Below are 23,952 nucleotides of genomic sequence, written 5' to 3'. Positions count from 1 at the left end.
TAGGGTTTGTAGACCAGTTGAAGTCCTTGTCTCTAATTTATCAGATCTACAGCTTCGTGGAGTACACTTTCTCTAACTAACCAGCAGGTGGCGTCCACGAGCCACCTGTTCTCCACAAGCCAGATCTCCCCTGCTTAGCCTTTTTGGTGAGTGGGGGAGTGAGTCTTGTGGGGCCCAATTGGTGTACCTAGCTTGCGTGTGTAGTTGGTGTTGCCTGCCCTGTATGTGGGGCGTGTTTCTGGGCAGTCGGGGAGGGGGGGTGGCCCTAACAATCAAATCTCCCTGATGATCCTAGAGTTTTAAAGCTGCTGCAATAGTCTAATCCTTCAGTTCAGTCCTGCCACAGTTTGTCTCTGCCACTGACCCACAAGTCTTTGGTATTGGCATATGGCTCCTGAGACTTGCAAGTGGGCCCCTCTTCCAGGCTGTGCACCCCGGGTCCTCTGTTGAGGGATGACTGTGCTATGTCACAGGTGTGTGCCGTCCCCCCAGGGCAGTTCTGGGCTGCTGGGCTGTGTAGGGAGGCTCCCAGTCTGCTCAAATGATGGCTGAATGGGGCTTTGTTAATTCACACTGCTCCACCTTCCCAGCTCTGGGACATTCAGCTGATGTTGCAGGGAAGGCTAATGTCCACGCCCAGTTTTGTGGTGTGTGCCTGTTATTTGAAGCACTTCCGTCACACTGGGTTGTCTGGGGCAGCTCTGGGCTATGGGGCTGGCGATGGGCAGGAGTGTTTCCTGTCCACCAGGATGGTGGCTATGAGCGGACACCCCCCTTTTCTTGGGAAGTTGTGTTGTTTAGTGAATTTTCTCAGCCACTGGAATATTGCCTTTTGTCTCAGAGCTCTCTTAGTTCTGCTCTTGACTTGACGTGCCCAAATTTCAATTCTTTGAAGCTTTCTGTATTGAGCTTCTTAGAGTAATTGTTTTAGAAAAAGCAAAAAGGATTTAAAAAAAAAAAAACAACAAAAAAAAAAAACGGCCCTCCTCAGAGATCTAATGGGTTATTGAAATGCTAATAGACAAAGCAACCAGGGCCATTAAGGAAAGGTGCACAGGGCAGAGAGATCAGCTTTGCTTCGGGATTTGCATATGTGTCTCAAGGCCTGATCTCCGCCCTTCCCCTTTCTGTGTTCACCAGAACTCCAAAAATCCTCTGCTTTTATTTTGGAGTTTTTCGTGTTGTTTTTTTTCTATGCCTGTCTCCTCTCTGCTGGGCTGGCTGCTCTCAGAGTCTCTGGTGTCTGGTCTCAGTCTATCTATGGTTGGAGTTTGAATCAGTAGAATGAGTTTCCGATAAGAGCAGCCACTGCAATTCTCCCTTCTCCTTCCCGGAACTGACAGCCCCTCCTCCCCCGGGACTGAGCCTGGCAGGGAAGGGCGCGGGTCCCCTGGCCGCAAAAACTTACAGATTTCGCTGATCTCAGCAGTTCCACGTTTTCATGAGTGTTGTATGAAGTATGCCCAAAGACAGATTGCTCTGTGGTGTCCAGTCCACGCAGTTCCTGGCTTTTTACCTACTTTCCTGGAGGAGTAACTAAAACATACAGCTCACCCGACTCCTTTTCTTTTGAGCTGACCTGTTTTTGCAAAAGCCTGAAACTGTTTTAGGTTGCACTTTTTTTTTTGTAAAAGTTCTCAATAGCTACAACCTCACCCATGAGTGTGGAGAGTCTCTTCCCAGATCCTCACACTGCAGGTTTTGGAATTGAGATGGCCCCAGCCATTTATGGGCCTTTGGGATTCTTGGTATAGATGTAAGGTACAGCCACTGGACTCATATAGTTTCAACATACTGCTTCTAATCTGGTAGCTACTAAGAACTTGTGCTCTCCCATGTTCAGGTGAAGATATTGGCTTCAGAAACTTGTTTCATTGGGATAAGACATCAGGTCCATTGGCTTTAAAGTCCTGTCATCATCCCTCCAAATTACTTTATGGTGATATATACTGTTACCCATCATACCTACAAATCTGATTAACTCAACTATTCCTCAAGGTACTTACCCCTGAAATACTTATGGATATTTATCATGACAGAATAAAATACTCTCTCTTTCCTGATAGAGGTCCCTTTTTCATACTCCATTAACCCCCCCTCAAGGTTCCTCTCCTCTCTAAAGAGTTGTTAACTTGAGTTATCATTGGGAAATGTCAAGTCCATCATAGTTTAGTGTAAAATTTATCTTCCTTGAGGATTACCAGAAATACAGAGACTTCCCTTTCTTGCATATCCTGATAGATTTCTTCTTCTCTCACCCAATCAGAGGACCCGATCTAAATTTTCCCTCTTAATGAGAGTTATCTGAGCAATATTTAGATTGAAGATGAAATTGTACCAATAAGTTTACCTCTCATCAATGCACCCAAGTCACAATAGTCTCCTTTATTTGTTTATTATTACTTTTGGTATGCTTAAAACAACACTGGTGCCAGTGTTGAATGCCAGTTAATTAACTGTAGTTTGGTTGCCCACTGCTGAGCTCCTGCCTGGGAAGAAAGGAATAAATAGTGTGGATATCTTTAGGTTTACATGGTAATTCTGTTTTTTTAATGCAAGCTCATGTTTTCCAAGAAATCTTCCTTTGTATATCCTTTGTCATTTTCCCTTCTGATCTACCCTTTTTGGCAGGCCTGTAGCCTTCTTGGACTCTGCCTCACAAATGGCTAAATCATGAAGTTTCCTCATTAAATTGTTTCTTGAGGGCAAAGTCAGAAGGAGTGGTGTGTTGTTTTAATGCCTTGATTATTTCTTGTGATAAGATTTTGTTAACACTAACCCTGAATTTTCTTTGCTAACCTTTCCCCAGAGCATTGAAACCATGCTCCTTGTAAAGTCACAAATTCTGGGTTAACAGCTCTTTCTCCCATATGTTGCCCAAATATTTACAGTAAAATTACTTATTTTGAAAATGCAGTTTTGATTGAACAAATGTCCACTAGTAAATCTAAAGGTACCAGATGAGACCAGAGCTAGGCAAGTCTAAGTTCCATCTGATTTTCTTTTCACAGCTCAAGTCAAGAAATTTCTAGTTTGTGTAGCCTTGTTGCTAAAGCAGCATTGCTAAAGACACTGCATCTAGGGATGGTTTGTTTCTTCTCTGAGGTCTTCTAAGTGTGATAGAGGGTTTCACAGTGGCTCAAATTACCCTTCCATTTATTGCCTTCCTGAGAGTTTCTCACACATGTTCTTGTGTAATCTTCTTGCCCTTTTGCAGGAGGAGGGGCTGTCATTCATCTGAAGTTAGGGTAGCTGAATGGCCAATGTCAAAAGGTCTAAAGAGTTAGAGGCAGGGCTGGAAGTAATGTTTTGATTATTGGTTAAGATAAAAATCTCAGTCTTTGGAGACTGATTACTTTGGTTTGAAATATGCTTAACTCAATTACAAGCTGGGAAATAGAAGATGGTGGGAAAGGAGCATAGATACTGGAATCAGATTCTCTGACTTTAAATTGTCTCTGCTGCCAGGTGTGAAGTGATTTAGATCCTTTCTGTGCCTCTATTTCATCTCCAAGTAGCTATAATGCATAGATCAGTTTGTATGTTGTAAATGTATTTATAATTCTCAAATTTTTCAAAGTGCTTTGCATATAAAAGTTTAATATTAGCTGCTGCTTTCAGTTGCATTCTACTCACTATTATTATGTTTAACTTACCATATCTATTTTTTCCTTCAATCTTCTACTTTTTCTCCCATGAAAATATTCAGGGAGCACTCTCTAGTCAACATGTAAAATCCATTTTAACTTTCTGACATATTATGTTTCAAGTGCCCTCACCATTTTCCTGAAAATCAAAGTAATTTATTCTGATTATGAAGATACTTTAGATATATAGATAACTAAGGCAAGACTGACAAATTTAAGAAACAATGGGTCACCCAATTTCTACCCCCCATTACTAACCACAAGAAGAAAGCAAATACTTTTGAGTGGTCTGTGTATATGAATATATAACTATGTCATATTATCTTAGGTTTTAGTGGATACAATTTTAGGTTAACAACTATACTTGTAAACCAGCTTGAGAAATGGCCAAACATAATGTGAATGGATATACTGTTAAGTTTTCAATTATCCCCTATTGATTATGTATATTGATCTCAAAATTTATCATTGATGTGCTTAGAATTTTAACTTATTCTAACCCTCAGAACTTTGTTACACATTGGGTTGATCCATAATAGTGCTAAATGAGTGAATCATTCAAGTGAAAGTGTTATACCTATTTATAAGGGGTGTATGTCTAGAACAACCTTAAATGCTTTCACCATGATGGAAAAATGTTGGCTTTCTCTCCAGCAATACTTGGCAAACTTTTCCCTACATCTCTTCCCTGCATATCCTAGAATGATCAACATATCCTTCATTTTGGGATGGGCCTTTGCTCCATGTTTGCTGCAAACAATAATCTGTTATTTCTGGATGTCAGTGAAATCTTCCTTAGTAACTCATCAGTGAGAATTCTTTGTGAATAAATAACTCCTCCCAGCCATAATCTCCAGAAGGTGGTGTAAGGAGAAGCAAATCCCTAGATTCAATTTGCCAAGGCATGACCAAATTCCTTGCATTTTTAATATTGGGGCAATATTTGAGCCCCTTGTCTGGACTCCCACCAGATTCTCAGGACACAAGGAACTCAGATGGTTCCTGTCCTGAAATTTTTCAATGGGAGAATTATGTAAAGTGATGTAATCATAATTATGGTCTGTCCACAAAACTCCATAAAGCTAGAAAAACTCTGGGGACAGTTTTCATATGCTTATGACAGCCATAGGAATGTGTATATTGGTGATTGTCAAACTCTATTGACATCTTGGATTGGGTAGTTTGTTGTGGGAGCTGTCCCATGCATTATAAGATGTTTAACCAGTATTCCTGGACTCTGCCCATTAGATATCAATAGCAACACCTCCTCCCCACTCCACCCCATTTGTGACAAAGAAAAAAATGTCTCCACTCATTTTCTAATGTTCCTTAGGATATAGCCTCACATGCAGTTGTGAAGTACCAATGTAGAGAGATAGAGAAAACATGCTGGGCAAACCTGAAGACTGAGTAGTAAAAGGGAACTTTCACTTGAATTGGGTATATCTGTATCTGAAAATGACCACAAAAAAATAGCTGAAGTTGGTAAGGAAGGGTGGGACTGAGAAAAACCAGAATAAACTACAAACTTAAATACTTTCAGAACAAAGTGGTCTTGTCCATATAAGCCAACATTTTATGTGGTCTTCATGGATGTAATCTTTGTGTAGGTAATGTGCTGGGAAAAGCCTTTGAGCTTACATTGGTGGGACAGTTGGTATTAAACACAATTGACCCATCAAAGTAAGCTTAAACATCAATGAAATTCACTTTAATTGAGACATCCTCATACTGCAGGTATCCTCTTGTATTTTTCTTCCGTAATGTAGAGAAACCACAAGCTTTTGTCTACTTAGGGTTATGTTTGTGATGTGGTCCTGATTTTAAGTGCAAAAGAATTTCTAGGAATCACCCTGTCTACATCCCCTGCAATGCACGTTCTTGCCCCACTCTATTCTCTCTCAATTTTCTGATTTTTAAGGATAAAATGGAAACAATATTTATGCAACCTTGTCTAAGTTCTGAATCCACCATAGACATAGCACTGCCAGCCCTAATAGGACTTTTCATTAAAAGTCGTTTTCATTAAAAGCTGAGCACCTTTTCGTACTCTTGAATGTTGATCTGCTGACTTTGGGGTAAAGGGCTGGTGTCTGAAACCATTTCACAAAGTTCTCTCTGGAGCCTGTAGCTGAATGGGAGGAACCCCAAGTCTTCTCTAGTCATAGATACGATTCTTAGATTCTTCAAATTTGTGTTATTGACAAGGCAGTTCAGTGAGTAAACAAGGTATTGAACAAAGGATAAAGATAGTAGATATGAATAAACTTGGTGACCTTGAAAAACAGTTTTACATAATGCATTTTATATAATAAAGCATGAAACCAAATGTTTTCTATCATAAAAAAAAAAAAGAATTCCTAGGAGTCATAAAATATTCTGCAGGAAACAGTGTTCATGAAATGGGCTCATTGGTAAGGCTTCCTTTCCTCACCTTTTCCAAAAAGCCATAGAACAGCTTTTATTTAAATGATTGTTTATGTTTCATTTTCATTTTGCAAAAGTTTGGATGACTAAAAAATTAGAGCCTCTCATATCTTATAAAGATTATACATACTGCAGTGCTTTGTTGTTATTTGCAAACACTTTAGGTACAGAAGCTCAAAATCTAGTTTGTTTTCCTTTCCCTAGCCTCAGAAACGTCTCCCCATGTATGCTTATTAGAACTTCTGCCATGCTTTCAGGGGTCAAGAGAGTCTGACTCATCTGACTGTTCAAAGCAATGACCAGAATGACATGTTTTCCCCATTGCCTGAGGTCTTGGGTGCCCAAAATGTAACCTTCAATATCTCAGGTATATCTCACCATCATCAAAAACTCATCAAACAGACCTGCCACAAGCCTGTATAGTACTTCTGTGTAAATTAGTAAAAGTGTTCATTATTCTGATTGCACCAAAGTACATCCCAAATAGAATATGGACCTGAGTTTGGTCACCACAGGCCTTGAACAGTGAACAATCCAGACAACCATGCACAACATCCCTTAGTCCAATGAAAATTCCAGAATTAGGTTGTCATTTTCTATCAAGTAGAGTTTGTTTATAGCTCATGTTTCCTACATCATGCTTCAAGATAGCAGCCCCAGGCCTCATCCTTCCAGGAATGGACCCTTCATGAGCATCCAGTTGCCCATTTCCCAGAAGAATTGGGATTTGAGAGACTTCCCTTAGGGAAGTTTTCCATTTGTTGGCTTGGAGATGATCATCCATGGGCTTCCATTACTTTTCACTTAACTCTACTAAGGTGGTAGTAGAAACACAGTTTGACACAATTTGGTGTCAGATTATGGCTCTGTCTCTACTGATGCCACATTTGGTTGTTTAACAGGTCTTTACTACATTAGCTAAAAGATATAATACACCCCTCATACGGACTTGAGGATTAAATGAAATATGGGCAAGCACATTTGCTCCCCTCCTTATGAATACCATCAATGAGAATTTCCCTTTTCCTATGAGCATTAAACTGGGGGGAAACTTTCTGTGACTTTAAAATTTAGATAACTAATGTGTTTCTCATTGTGTAAACTGAGACTCAAAATGGGAAGGTGACTTTGTGTAAGTTATATCTGCTTATTTTACTTGAAGCAGCTAGCATTCTACCTTGCAATAAGATTCCTTACTTCAATTGTGTTCTCATTATAGTTTAGTGTTTAAGTGTTTTTAGTAGGGTTTTAGTGAATTTTATCTAGGTGCATGTACTTCAGTTGGCACTTGGTTGGAATCATGAAATTTAACCACAAAACATGAGGCCACAACTTATTCCTGAAATAAAGTGGGACAAATTGAGGCTTGAATGAAGTTAAGAATCTTGCCCAGTATTTTATACATAGGAAATGGCAGAGTTGGTAAAAAGAAAACAAAGTTTTAAGAGAAACCATCACTGTAGAAGCCATGATATTATCTATGACATTCCATTGACATTTCATTAGCACATGATGTCTTCAGGAATAAAACGTGTGCCATGTAGCATGATATACTTTATGGGACTTCTAAGTATTTCTCAATTTCTAGTCTCCAGATCAGTGGCAGCAGAAAATTCACCTGGGAACTTGTGAAAAAGCAACACTTGAGCCCCATCCCAGATCTTCTGAGTTAAATTATTGGACTATGACCCAGGAAACTTTTTACATGTCATACAGATGATTGTAGGGGATCTCAAAACATACTCTACATCCTGAATTTGACTCAGTATGTATAAATGAGAACTGAGAATTTTTAGTTTCACCTGGATCCCAGATAATGCTGATGCAGATGGTCCAAGGACCGCACTTTGAGAACCATGGTTCAAAATAATTCCTGCCAGGTGTAACAGATAACAGAGTGAGCAAGATATAAAACTGAGAGACATTCTTACAGTGTATGTATTCTTGAGAATGGCTTATGTCCATATCTTCTGAAATTTGGAATCTTGTTCAGCCACCACTCAGCAATTGGCTGATTTTAACTCAACCCTCAAAATCACCCAGTCCCTGACATACCTAGACCTCACATCCAATGAGCTCTTGGTTGAGAGTGTGAAGTTGTATATGACTTTGAACCACCCAAAGTGCTCCCTGCAGAAGTTGTAAGTCCCTTCCCTCTTCCTATGGAGCATTTCAGTTTTAGTTCTGGGGCTGTGGAGAGATGGGCAGTGGTAAAACCTAGCCTAGGCAATGCACTAGGACACCCACATGGAAACCCCTACTGATATAAGGATGTGCTTTCCATGCACATGTCTGATACAAGGCAGATGACTCATGCATCCTGCCCTTTCCTTTCTGTTCCTTCATGCCTGTGTTCACTAACACTCAAGAGACAGGGAAACAAACAAGAAAGATGTTATCTGAGGGCTCTCTACCATTTGGGGCAGCCAAGAGGTCTGGACATTGGAAATCCTGTCACCATGTTTCCATTTGTGTGATTCATCTGCAGGTTGGAAGAGTGTCGTCTCACAGAAACCTGCTGTGAGGATCTCATTTCTGCTCTCATTTTCAATCAGAGGCTGATACACCTGTGCTTGGCCAAGAATGACTTCAGGGATGAAGGGGTGAAATTTCTGTGTGAGGGCTTAAGTTACCCAGACTGCCACAGAGCTTCATGTACATAACTGCTGGCCACCTTAGTGTGTGTACACAAGCACACAAGTGTATACAGATACACAAATGCAAATATACATCCTGGATACAAGTAGTACAGATATGAGTACTGAATTCCTTTAAATACCCCAAGTTTTGAGGCTTGTAAGTAGTTCAATCTCAATAGACCTGGGAAGAAGAAAGATAGAAAAAATAAAGGAAGCAATGTCAAAACTCTCTAAGGATTTGCAGAGTGTAGATGGTTTCCAGATCTTATTCTTAACCTGCATTCTTTCAACTGTCATGTAAACGCTATCTAAAGTTGAGAATAAATGGAGTTACTTGGCAACAAGTTTAACATAATCCTTTTGTCAATACTAAAATGGTAGTTAAGACAGTAATAACAAAAAATGGTGTGTGCTCATATTACTACTCAGAGATTCAATTTTTGGTTGATAATTCCAGGGCCCTTGTCACTTATAATATATCCTCCTGAGAGTTAACTTTGTAAATGCTTTTCCTAGTAACTAGTTTTAACCTAAGATATACCTTAATGAATTCAGTATCTGGAAATTATTTGCCCAGTTAAAATTTAGAGTATTAACTTTACAGTAGGAAATAAGTAGAGGGAAAAAATTGATTTCTCACTGTTCTAGTTTGCTAATGCTGCTGGATTTGCTTTTAGAAAAGGGGGTTTATTTGGTTACAGAGTTACAGTCTTAAGGCCATAAAGTGTCCAAGGTAATACATCAACAATTGGGTACCTTCACTGGAGGATGGCCAATGGCATCCAGAAAACCTCTGTTATCTGGGAAAGCATGTGGCTGGAGTTTGCTCCAAGTTCTGGTTTCAAAATGGCTTTCTTCCTGGACATTACTCTCTAGACTTCAGCTCCTCAAAAATGTCACTCTTAGTTGCACTGGGGTCATTTGTACTCTCTTAGCTTCTCCAAAGCAAATGCTGCTTTCAATAGCCATCCTCAAACTGTCTGTCATTGGCAGCTACTGTCTCATCTTCTGTGCATTCTTCAGTGTCCCTCTCAGCTGTAGCTCCTCTTCAGAATGTTGCTCTCAGTTGCACTGAGTTCCTTCTGTTTGTCAGCTCATTTATATGGCTCCAGTGATTTAATTTAGACCCTCCCTGAATGGGTGGGGTAACACCTATATGGAAATTATCCAATCAGAGTCATTACCCACGGTTGGGTTGGGCACATCTCCATGGAAACACTCAAAAAATTACAGTCTAATTAACACTGATAGTCTGCCCACACAAGACTACATCAAAGCTAACGGATTTGGGGGGACATAAAACATTCAAACTGGCACACTCACCCTCTCTTAAATTCCCCCAAATTAAAATAATGTGGACTTCTATAGGGAATATCACCTGCTAATCCTATATTCAACTTAAACTTTAATTACTATATTGCCACCCAAAGCATCTAAACGAAATCAAAAAAATTATGGTTGACACTTACTAAGCTCCCAATGTGTGCCAGGCATCATTCTATGGTCTTGCCAAATATGATTTCATTTAATCCTCATCGTTGAGATATGTGCTTTTCTCCCCTGATTTCAGATGATAAAACTGGGCCTAAGACAATAAACGCTAGGTTTGCATCTCTTTGGAAGATGTGACTCAGGAAATTTGGATCAAGTTCTTTCCTTCCGAACTTCAACTAATTTTTTTAATCTAGGTCTCCATTTCATTAAATTCTCAAAGCTTGACTTAAGCCTCCTTTGGAATATCCTCTATCAACCCAGCAGAGTGTGTTTCTATAAACTTAGAAGTTATCAAGCCATGCAGGGGAAGGTGATGTTTCTTGCCTCTATTTTTGTAGGCTGCCCACCAGCCAGTTTTCCATGCCTCATGTCCTTTCTGATCCTATTGTCTCAGTTGTCATGTGCTGTGCTTGGGGTTGCCTGTTGTCCCACTCCCCTAGATGTATCACAAGAACATTTTTTCCCAGGATATGGTCATATCACAGAAGGCTTTTATGGAAACCCAAACCTATACTATCACTAAGTTTGTTAAAACTATAAAAGAGTTGTATTAGATTTTTAGTGAAGTAATAAATTTCCACTAATTTAATGATTTAACACCAATTTTTCATACAGTTGTATAGGTCAGAAATCCAACATAGGTCTCACCAGGCTAAAACCAAGGGGAGGCAAAGAAATAGAGCCAGGAGTCCATTTCCCTGCTCAATCAGGCTGTTGGCAGAATTGAATTCCTTGCTACAATAGGGCCAATGTACCTATTTCTTGTTGGCTTTAAATGAAGGGTGGCTTGCAGTTTCTAAGGGTTGCAACACTCCTTAGCTCATGATCCTCTTGCTCCATTTCCAAAGCTAACAAAAACTGGTAAATCCTTTATTATACTTCTAAGGGCTTTTGTAATTATAACATACTGTACCCTCCAGGATAATTCAATTCATCTCCACATCTCAGTATGCTTAGCCTTACTTATATCTTCAAAGTCCCTTTGGTCACAGAAGGTGACACAGGCTACAGGGATTAGAATGTGGACATTCTTGGGGTACTGTTATTCTGTCTACCACCCCAGCCATTGATATCTTAAGGCATCATACATTTCCTGAAATTAATTTTGTCAGCTTCTTGTTTCCATGGCATTGTCTCTGTCTGAATTTCATTGTCTTATAAAGGGCTCCATTAATAGTAATTAAGACCCATCTAGGTTGAGGTGGTTTACAACTTAACTGAAATAACCTTATCAAAATTTCCTATTTACAAGGGGTTCACACCCAGAAGAATGGATTAAATTTCAGAACATATTTATCTGGGGTACATACATCTTCAAAATCACCACATTGCACAATCTGGACCCACAAAAGACATGTTCTTTGTGTATGAAAAATACATTCATTCCATTACAACATCCCAAAAGCCTTAAATCATTTTAGAAACAATGCTTAGTTCAAAGTCTTATGAAAATTGCTTATAGATGACATTCATCTGAGGAGTAAACCAAGATGGTGGAATAGGAATCCCTAGGATTTCGTTTGTCCTCCAGGGAAGCTATTTGACAGCCAGAAACTGCCTAAAACATCTGTTTGTGTTCTACAGATACCAGAAAACCCCATACAACACACAGAGAAGAGTGGAAGGGAGAGATTGGTAAACAGTGGTGAAGATTTGTGAGTATGTTTCTCCATGCGGCAGAGGCTGTTGAGCATCCCCCACTAGTAAGGCAGGCCACCTTAGGTGAGACATTGGATTTGAAACAACTAATCTGTGATGTTCAAACAGATCTCCTAAATCAATTCAAGAATATGAAAGAAAGTATGGCAAAAGAGATAAAGGATATTAAGAAGACACTAGGTGGACATAAAGAATAATTTGAAAGCACACACAAAAACAGACTGTGATTTAAAGGCACAACAGAGGAGATTAAAATATACTAGAGGTATGCAACAGAAGATTTGAACAGACAAAACAAAGGAAGAGTGAACTGGAAGACAGGCATCCAAAATTTTATAGACAAAAGAACAGATAGAGAAATGAATGGAAAAAGTTGAGGAAGCTTCAGGGAATAGAAGGTCAGCATGAAGTTAACAAATATATATGTCTTGGGTGTCCCAGAAGGAGAAGAGAAGAGAAACAGTCCAGGGAGTATATTTGAGGAAATAATGGCCAAAAATCTCCCAACTCTTATGAAAGCCATAAATGTACATATCATAGAAGCACAATGTACTCTAATCAGAATAAATCCTAAACAGCTGACTGTGAGACATACTAATCAGAATATCAAAAGCCAAATACAAAGAGAGAAATCTGAAAACTGCAAGAGAAATGAAATTCATCACATAAAAGGGAAACCAAATAAGACAAAGTGCTGATTTCTCATCAGAAAGCATAGAGATGAGAATGCTGTGTTACAATATATTTAAGATACTAGAAAGAAAAATTTCTAGCTAATAACTTTCTATCCAGCAAGGCTGTCCTTCAAAAATTACTTAGAGCTTAAAAACCCACATATAATTAGAAGTTGGGAGAGTTGGTTAACAAGATATCTGCCCTACAAAAAATACTAAAGGAGTATTGACAAGTGAAAAAAGTATAGAGTGGCTTGGAAGAAAGCATAGAAAAGAAGAGTATCAGTAAAGGTAACTGAAAGGATAAAAAGAGAAAAATAGAAATGACAATTTAATGTCAAAGGGTTAAATGGTAGAATTAAGTAATTCTCTTACAGAAATAACAAAGAATGTTATTAGATTGAACACCCCAATCAAAATTCACAGATTAGCATTATGGATAAAAAAAAAATTATCCATCTATATGCTGATTACCAAGACTCATTTTGTGTGATTTTAGACCCAAAGATACAAATAGGTGGAAAATGAAAGGGTGAAAATTATATTCCATGAAAGCAGTAACCAAAAAATAGGAGACAAAAAACAGCTGGGATAGCTCTAATAATATAAGACAAAATATACATTAAATTCAAAAAATATTACACAAAGAAAGACATTATATATTAACAAAGGGGCAAAAAAAAAAACCAGGAAGAAATAACAGTCATGATATCTACAAAACTAATGAAGGTGCCTTAAAATGTGTGATGCAAACACTGGCAAAACTGGAATGAATAATAGTAGATGTCTCTACAACAATAGTGGGAAATTTGACACACCAGTCTGTTCAATAGATAGAATATTTAAACAGGATCAGTAAGGAAACAAAGAATCTAAATAATATTATAGATGAACCAGACCTGTGAAAAATATATACAACATTTTACTCCAAAGATCAGGATATATAATCTTCACAAGTGCTCATGGAATATTCTCCAGGACAGACCACATGCTGAGGCAAAAATCATGTCTTAATAAACTAAAAATATTGAAATGTTACAAGGCATTTCTTTTATCATAATGGAATAAAATTGGAAATCAATAACATCTGTAGAAATGGAAAACTCACAAATATATGGAGGTTAAACGACAAGCTCTTAAACAATCAGAGGGTCAAAGAAGAAATTGCAAGAGGAGTTGGTAAATATCTCAAGATAACTGAGAATGAGAAAACAACATATCTAAATGAGGGATGCAGTGAAGGCCGTGTTGAGACATAAATATATAGCACCAAATGCCTACAGTAAAAACCAAGAAAATGCTAAAAATCAAAGACCTAATTGGACACCTGGGGAAAATAGAGATGGAACAGAAAAATGATCCTAAAGCAAACAGAAGGAAACAAATGACAAAGAATAGAGTGAATGTTCCAGTTTGCTAAAGCTGCAATTATGGATTTGTTTTTATAAAAGGGATTTATTAGTTTACAAATTTACAGTTCTAAGGCCATAAAAGTGTCCAAACTAAGGCATCAACAAGAGGGTACCTTCACTGAAGAAAGACTAATGTCATCTGAAACACTTCTGTCATTTGTGAAGGCACATGGATGGTATCTGCTGGTACTTTGCTCCTGGGTTCTGGTTTCAAAATGGCTTTCTCCAAAATGCCTCTGGGCTTCTGTCTCTCTTAGCTTTTCTCTCTCAAACTCTGTGAATCCTTGCTTGTTCTCCCAGGGCATTTCTCTCAGCATCTCCAAGTGTCTGTTTCTGTGTTGGCTCTTAGCTTCTCCTGTGGGCAATCTGGATTACATATCTTAGCTTCTTTCCAAAATGTCTCTCTGAGCTTCTCTGACCTCCTTCTCTCTGTGAGCTCTCATAAAGGACTCCAGTGATCTAAGACCTGTCTGGAATGAATGGGGTCACACCACCTTGAAAATGACCTAATAAAAGGTCTCAACCACAGTTGGGAGGGTCACATCTTTGTGGAATCATTCAATCAAAACATTTTACCCAAAAAGATTGGAATGTAAGATCATGGCTTCTCTGGGGTTCTTAATAGTTTAAAACCAACACATCTCATATCCCTCCCCATGGACCTGAGGAAGACATGTCTTTCCAAACTCAAAACTACATTCATTCAATCACAGTACAGGTAAGTACAAAGCCTTATGAAATTCAGTTACAAGTGTAGGTTGTCCTAAGGCAGTGGAATTAAAGGAAATTGAGAACCAAAAACTCAATAGAGAGAATAAAGCCAAAATTCATTTTATTAGATCAATAAATGTGACAAACCTTAGCTAGACTGACAAAGACAAAAAGAGAACAGATGCAGACAAATAAAATCAGAAATGAGAGTGGGCTCATTGCTGTGAACCCCATAGAAATATTAAAGATCATAACAGGTACTACGATCAACTATAGGCCAGCAAACTAATCAACTTAGATGAAATGGCTAATTTCCTAGAAACATTCAAACAACATACACTGACTCAAGAAGAAATAGAAAACCTCCAAAAAAATCAAAACAAAACAAAAACAATTACAAGTAAAGAGATGGAGTCTTTCATTAAAAACTTACCCCTAAAAAGCCCTGGACAAGATGGCTTCACAGGTGAATTTTGCCAATCATTCCAAGAAGAATTAATACCAATACTGCTCAAAATATTATCAAAAATTGAAGAAGAGGGAACTCTACCTAGCTCATTCTATGTAGCCAATATCACCCTAATAGTAAAGCTTAATAAAGATACTTCAAGAAAAGAAAATTACAGAGCAATGTCTAATATAGATGCAAATATCCTCAACAACATACTTGCAAATTGAATTCAACAACACAATAAAAGAATTACACATCATGACCAAGTGGGTTTTATTCCAGGTATGCAAGTGTGTTTCAACACAAGAAAATCATTTTATATAACACACCATATTAATGAATAAAAAAGGATAAAACCACATGCTTATATCCATTGATGGAGAAAAGGGATTTGACAAAATTCAGGATACTTTCTTGATAAAAACATGCCAAAAATATGAATCAAAAGAAACTTCATCAACATGATAAGGGCATATAGGAAAACCTCACAGCCAACATCATACTCAACAATGAAACAGAAACTTTTCCCACTAACATCAGGAACAAGACAAAGATGCCATTGTCTTCATTGCTGTTAAATATTAGATAAAAGTTCTCTCCAGAAAAATTAGGCAAGAAAAATAAATTAAAGCCCTCCAAATAGGAAGAAGTAAAATGTTCAATTTTGTGGAAAAAATGATCCTACATTTAGTAAGTTCTGAGAAAAACAGTGACAAAGCTACTAGAGCTAATAAATGATTTCAGCAAAATTGTGGAATTCAAGATCAACATATAAAAATCAGTAATGTTTCTATCCACAAGTAATTATCTATTCAAGGAGACAATAAAACATTCCATTTGCAAAAGCAACTAAAAAGATCAAATATCTAAGAATAAATTTAACCAAGAATGTAAAGGACTTATATTCAGAAAATTATAAAACAGATAAGTCAGATAAAAGAAATCAAAGAAGGCCAAAATACATGAAAGAACATTCCATGTTCATGGATTGGAAGGTTAAATATCAATAGGATGTCAATTCTACCCAAATTGATCCACAGATTTAATGCAATATCAATCAAAATTTTAACAGCTAACTTTGGAGTAATGGAAAAGCTAATTATCAAATTTAGTTGGAATGGTAAGTGGACTTGAATATCCAAAAATATCTTGAAAAAGAATTAAGTTGGAGGTTTCACACTTCCTGACTTGAAAACCAATTATAACGCTACAAAGGTCAAAATTGCATGCCACTGGCATAAAGATAGACACATTGGTCAATGGAATCAAAGTGAAAGTTCAGAAACAGATACTCACATTTAGGATCAGTTGATTTTAGACAAGGCTCCTAAGTCCAATCAACTGGGACTGAAGGGTCTTTTCAATATATGGTGTTGGAAGAACTGGCCATCCTTATCCAAAATAATGAAAGAGAACACCTATCTCACACCCTGTACAAAAATTAATTCAAAATGAATCAAGGACCTAAAGGTTAGACCCAGGACCGTAAAACTCCCAGAAGAAAATGTATGGAAGCTTCTTCAAGATCTAGTGATAGAAGGCTGTTTGTTAGACCTAAAACCCAATCACCAAGTAATGAAAGAAAAGCTACCTAAATGGGATGTACTTAAAATTGAACACATCTATGTTTCAAATAAGTTTGTAAGAAGGGTTAAAAGGGAGCTGAATCAGTGGGAGAAAATATTTGGAAATCACATATCTGATAAGGTTTTAATATCCTGAATATAAAAAGAAATCCTATAACTCCACAATATAAAGGCAAACAACCCAATTTAAAAGTGGGCAAAAGACATGAATGGACATTTTTCCAAAGAGGAAATACAGATGGTTAAAATGCTCATGAAAAAAATGCTGACCTTCACTAGGTATTAGGAAAATGCAAATCAAAACCTCAATGAGATTTCATTTCACATCCACTAGAATTGTTGCTATTAAACAAACAGGAAGTCATAAGTGTTGCAGAGGATGTGGAGAGAAAGGAATACTTATTCACTGTTGGTGGGAATGTAAAATTGTACAGCCACTGTTGAAGATGGTTTTGTTTTTCCTCAGAAAGATAAGTATAGAGTTACTTTAAGATCTGGTGATCCCTCTACTCAGATTATATCCTGAGAAACCAAAAGCAAGGACATGAACAGACATTTGTCCACAGATATTCATCACAGCATCCTTCACAATGGCCAAAAGATGGAACAATCTAAGTGTTCATGAACCTATGAATGAATAAACAAAAGTGATATATATGTATGATGGAATATTATTCGGCAGTGGGAAGGAATGAAGTCCTGTAGCCTGTGACAACATGGACAAACCTTGAGGACATTATGTTTTGTTAAATAAGTGAGACACAAAAAGACAAATATTGTATGATCTATTAATATTGAAACTCCTAGAGAGAAAATCTAGAATAGTTTTCCAGGAGATAAAATGAGGCTAGAGAATTTTGAGTGTATGCTTATATGTGCAGAATTTTTCACTGGGTTGAATATAAATGTTTAGAAGTGGAATGAGATGTTAGTACCACATTATGGTGAATGTAATTAAAACAGCACTGAATTTTGTGTTTAATTAAGATTTTGCAAGGGGAAATTCATGTATGTCACTAGAAGGAAAGCTAATGGTTAAAACATAGGACTGTAAAACACAGTGGATCTTGTGGACGATGACTGTGACTGGCAGTACAAATACTAAAAAATTCTTTCATAATAATAAACAGATCTATAATAAATCTGTCTCACATTGCAAGGAGTTGACAGTAGAATTTTATATGACAAAAATGCACCTATTGCAGACTATCAACTGTAGTTAACAGTAATACTTTTTATATTCTTTCATCAAGAGTAACAAATATGCCACACCAATGCTAGTGTTCAATAATAGGGTTCAATAACCAAGATGGGATGTTTTGGGTTTTTATTTTTATTTTTTTGGTAACAGAAGTTTTCTAAAATTGATTGTGGTGATGAATACACAACTATGAAAATGACAAAGATGAAATTTAAACTTAGCATTCCTACCACAGTTGGCCCCAGTTCCCAAGCATTAGACCACACCTCTCATTTTATTGATCTTTTCAACCCATACTTACTCGTTTCAACATATACACACAAAGACCTACAAATCCAATGTTTCTGAGACCTTAACCACAGGTATTAATCAAGACTCAATCTGAAGATGACACTGAATATTTTCCCACTTCCATGGCTTCATCCAGCACAGAGATTATTGGCACTGATGTACTAAAGCCTCATAAATTTCCCAATGCATTTTAAAATGAATATCTGACATACAAGTAGGCCTTGAAAATTAAACTATTCTTCCATCTTTCACAAATATTTCAGAACACTTCCATGTCTTTCTTTCTTAATGAAATTTGGATAGGTTTTATTCACATACCATAAAATCATCCAGAGTGTACAATTATTCATAGTACCATGAAATTGTTATGCATTCTTCACCACATCTCATACTCCTTTCAACCCCCTACTATTAATTTACTTTGTCAACCTTTTTCTACTTATCTGCCCGCACATTGGATAAAGGGAGTGTGAGCCACAAGGTTTCACAGTCACCCAGTTACACCATATAAGCTATTTAGTTATATGATCAACTTCAAGAACCAATGATACTGGATTGCAGTTCAACAGTTCAGGTATATCCTCCTAGCTATTCTAGTACACTAAAAACTAAAAAGGAATATCCACATAATGCACAAGAATAACCTCCAGAATGGCCTACCAACTCCATTTGAGATCTCTCAGCCACTGAAATTTTATTTTGTTGAATTTTGCTTCCCCATTTTGGTCAGGAAGTCTTTCTCAATCCCTTGATGCCAGGTCCAGGCTCCTCTCTGGGAGTCAGGTCCCACATTGCCAGGGAGATTTTTTGTGAACTTGTATGGTCAGTTAATTCAAACACCATAAATACATAGAACTTTGAATAGGGAGTGAAATTGGTTGGCTTGTACAGCTTAGTGTGAAGCCCCAATACATCCCAGAGTAAGTTGGGCAGAGAGTAAAAAGTAGTTGCAATGGCCCCTTGAGGAATTGGTGGAAATGTGGAAATATTAAACTTTCCTACCTGAGGATTCACTGATATTCTCACAAACATTGGGGGCTACCAATTTAGAAAGCCAAGCTCTCAATCCTGGGGCCTGCACTTATGAAGATTTTTATTGCAAAGGAGAGGTTAAGCCTACCTACAATTTTTCCTGAGACACCCCCAGAGAACCTCTTATCAGGGAGACTTACAACCCTGGGAGTCATACAGGGATGGCAGTGTGTTTACCTGCTGTATGGGCTTAGAGAGAGACAGGCCACATCTGAGCAACAAGACAAGTTCTCTAATGCTGACCCTTGGGCACAGCTATAAGTAGGCTTAACCTCTCCTTTGAAGTAGCAAGTTTCATAAGGGAAAGCCCCAATTTTGAGGACTTGGCCTAAAACAATATAAGTCCCCAGTACTTGTGAGAGTATCAGGAATTCCCCAGGTGGGGAAGTTTAATGTCTCCTTATTTTCCCCAGGCCCTCAAGGGGGCTTTGCAAATACTTTTTTATTCTCTGCCCAAATTACTCTGGAATATATCAGGGCTTCATGCTAACCTGTACAAACCAACCAGATCTCACCCCCTATCCAAAGTTCCTTGTAGTTATGTTGTTTGAATAAACTGACCATACAAGTTAAATTATATAGCATGCCACAGAAAGTATAGATTTTGCACCAAATAAACAACACTTACTTTGGTCTCACACAGAAGTTGAGGTTTTAAAACAGTCAGTATCATCCTTTTCCCTTTAGTCTGGTTTACCTTAGTTACAATCAAGTCCATTTCATTCATATTTCTAAAGAAGCCTAATCTCTTTTTCAGCATTTTGAACATTTTCTTTATGCAGTAATGCTGATATTCATAGCTGATGACCTCTGTCTCTGAGTCACAGGTGTCACAAAGATACCCAAAATTACAGGAACTGACCAGATTATACACAAACAGCTCAGCATCTCAGAATTTAGAGATAACCATTACAACTCATGAACAGATGTCCCTGCTGTAAGAGATTACAACCTAGGAACCTTTATCATAAGCCTTCCCCTGACAACCCATGCTCTCAGACTCAATTCTGGGAGTTTACAAATAATGCTTAATCCATTTTAATGAGGTATTATAATGTTTGCCTTTTTTTTGTCTTATTTCACTCAATATACTGTCCTTAAAGTCCATTAACTTAGGTGCATAGCTCACAACTTCATTCCTTCATACCACCACTTCATATTCCATTGTACTGTATACCACAATTCACAATTCTGTTTTTTTAATATTCATTTTATTGAGATATATTCACATACCACAGTCATACAAAACAAATTGTACACTCGATTGTTCACAGTACCATTACATACTTGTACATTCATCACCAAAATCAATACCCAGCAGCCTCATTACCACACACACAAAAATAAACAAACTAATAATTAAAGTGAAAAAGAGCAACTAAAGTAAAAAAGAACACTGGGCACTCTTGTCTGTTTGTTTTCTTCCCTCACCTTTCCACTCATCCATCCACAAACTAGACAAAGGGGATTCTGATCTCTATGGCCCCCCCAATCCCACTGTCCCCCCTCATAAGCCACATTTTTATACAATTGTCTTCAAGATTCATGGGTTCTGGATTGTAGTTTGATAGTTTCAGGTATCCACCACCAGCTACCCCAATTCATTAGAACCTAAAAAGGGTTGTCTAAAGTGTGCATAAGAGTGCCCACCAGAGTGAACTCTCGGCTCCTTTTGGAATCTCTCTGCCACTGAAGCTTATTTCATTTCCTTTCACATCCCCTTTTGGTCAAGAAGATGTTCTCCATCCCATGAAGCCGGGTCTACATTCTTCCCCGGGAGTCATATTCCACGTTGCCAGGGAGATTCACTCCCCTGGGTGTCTGATCCCACATAGGGGGCAGGGCAGCAATTTCACCTTTCAAGTTGGCTTAACTAGAGAGAGATGGTCACACCTGAGCGACAAAGAGGCATTCAAGAGGAGGCTCGTAGGCACAATTACAGGGAGGCCTAGCCTCTCTGCAGCAACAGTCTTCCCAAGGGCAAATCCCGTGGTAGAGTGCTCAGTCCATCAAACCACCAGTACACCATGTCTGTGGCCATGTTAGCAACCATGGAGGTAGGGCAGGCCAATACCCCTGCATTCTCCACCAGCTCCTCAAGGGGGCTCTGCATATTTTTTTCCTTGTTTATTTTTTATTCTTTTTAAACTTTTTTTTCCTAAATCAACTGTATGAAAAAAAAAAAAATAAAACAATAAAAAAAAACATACAATAAAAGAACATTTCAAAGACACCATAACAAGGGAGTAAGGAAAAGACAACTAACCTAAGATAACTACTTTACTTCCAACGTGTTCCTACTCTACCCCAAGAAAGTAAAAATTTTTGGAAACCATGTATCTGACAAAAGACTGATATCTTGCATATATAAAGAAATCCTACAACTCAATGACAACAGTACAGATAGCCCAATTATAAAATGGACAAAAGATATGAAAAGACAGTTCTCTGAAGAAGAAATACAAATGGCCAAGAAACACATGAAAAAATGTTCAGCTTCACTAGCTATTAGAGAGATGCAAATTAAGACCACAATGAGATACCATCTAACACCGATTAGAATGGCTGCCATTAAACAAACAGGAAACTACAAATGCTGGAGAGAATGTGGAGAAATTGGAACTCTTATTCATTGTTGGTGGGACTGTATAATGGTTCAGACACTCTGGAAGTCAGTCTGGCAGTTCCTTAGAAAACTAGATATAGAGTTACCATTCGATCCAGCGATTGCACTTCTCGGTATATACCTGGAAGATCGGAAAGCAGTGACATGAACAGATATCTGTATGCCAATGTTCGTAGCAGCATTATTCACAATTGCCAAGAGATGGAAACAACCCAAATGTCCTTCAACAGATGAGTGGATAAAGAAAATGTGGTATATACACATGATGGAATACTACACAGCAGTAAGAAGGAACGATCTCGTGAAACATATGACAACATGGATGAACTTTGAAGACATAATGCTAAGCGAAATAAGCCAGGAACGAAAAGAGAAATATTATATGCTACCACTAATGTGAATTTTGAAAAATGTAAAACAAATGATTTATAATGTAGAATGTAGGGGAACTAGCAATAGAGAGCAATTAAGGAAGGGGGAACAATAATCCAAGAACAGATAAGCTATTTAACGTTCTGGGGATGCCCAGAAATGATTATTGTCCATTAATTTCTGATGGATATAGTAGGAACAAGTTCACAGCAATGTTGCTATATTAAGTAACTTTCTTGGGGTAAAGTAGGAGCATGTTGGAAGTAAAGCAGTTATCTTAGGTTAGCTGTCTTTTTCTTACTCCCTTGTTATGGTCTCTTTGAAATGTTCTTTTATTGTATGTGTTTGTTTGTTTTTTTTTGATTTTTAAAAAAAATTTTTTTTCATACAGTGATTTAAAAAAAAAGTTAAAAAAAAAGAAACAAGGAAAAAAATATGCAGAGCCCCCTTAAGGAGCCTGTGGAGAATGCAGGGGTATTGGCCTACCCCACCTCGATGGTTGCTAACATGACCACAGACATAGGGGCCTGGTGATTTTACGGGTTGAGCCCTCTACCATAGGATTTACCCTTGGGAAGATGGTTGCTGCAAAGGAGAGGCTAGGCCTCCCTATAATTGTGCCTAAGAGCCTCCTCCTGAATGCCTCTTTGTTGCTCAGATGTGGACCTCTCTCTCTAGCTAAGCCAATTTGAAAGGTGAAATCACTGCCCTCCCCACTACGTAGGATCAGACACCCAGGGGAGTGAATCTCCCTGGCAACATGGAATAAGACTCCCAGGGAGGAATGTAGACCTGGCATCATTTTCAAGGGAGAAAACTTAAAGTCTCTCTTGCATGGAAGAAGCCTCCAATGAATAATATGCAAGGTGGTGTGCCATCCCATGAGGATAGAGGAATGCCATCCCCACTTCATAGAAGTCCAGGGGGCCCAGGAGGTCCTGGAGGACCAATGGGTTGCATAGGAGGCCATGGAGGAGAGAGAGCAGGCTTCCCCCCAGAGGGCCCTGGGATTCCTGAGGCAACCCATCTGGAGGAGGAAATGTCCAATATTGAGCTGGAGACTGGCAGTGCCCCATTCCGGCATGTGGAAACCAGAACTTCACCTGGAGGACAGAATGTAACCAGTGTAAGGCGCCAAAGCCTGAAGGCTTCCTCCTAACACCCTTTCCACCTCCAGGTGGTGACCATGGCAGAAGTGGCCCTGGTGGCATGAGGGGAGGAAGAGGTGGTCTCATGGACCATGGCAGTCCTGGTGAAATGTTGAGGTGGCTGTGGTGGAGACAGAGGTGGCTTCCATGGTGGCCAGGGCATGGACTGAGGTGGCTTTGGTGGAGGAAGATGAGGTGGCCCTGGGGGGGCCTCCTGGACCTTTGATGGAACAGATGGGAGGAAGAAGAGGTGGCTGTGGAGGACCTGGAAGAATGGATGAGGGCAAGAACCATCAGGAATGCAGAGACTGGCCCTACAAAGCTGCATTGACAACCAGATTTATATTTTAAACCAGAAAATTCCATATTTATAATGTTGGCCAAAAACATTATGATTATTCATTGTCTGTACTTTAGTATTTTTCACCATTGGTGAAGAAACATTAAAACAAGTTAAATGGTAGTGTGCTTAGTTTGTTTTATTGTTTGTTTTTTCTTCTTTTTTTAAAGATGGTTGTTTAAGACTAAACCAATTGGAACCCCTTGTGAGCATGCTCAGTATCATTGTGAAAAAAAACAAGG

General features: G+C 38.3%; 1 pseudogene; it reads left to right on the top strand.

Annotated features, from left to right (window-relative positions):
* Positions 1-21,251: 21,251 nt before the first annotated feature.
* On the top strand, positions 21,252-23,721 carry LOC119511417 (annotated as a pseudogene).
* Positions 23,722-23,952: the final 231 nt, after the last annotated feature.

Source organism: Choloepus didactylus, chromosome 16, assembly GCF_015220235.1.
Source record: "Choloepus didactylus isolate mChoDid1 chromosome 16, mChoDid1.pri, whole genome shotgun sequence".
NCBI lineage: Eukaryota > Metazoa > Chordata > Mammalia > Pilosa > Megalonychidae > Choloepus > Choloepus didactylus.
Note: the sequence above shows the minus strand (reverse complement) of the source record. Positions and strands in the feature narration are given on the sequence as shown.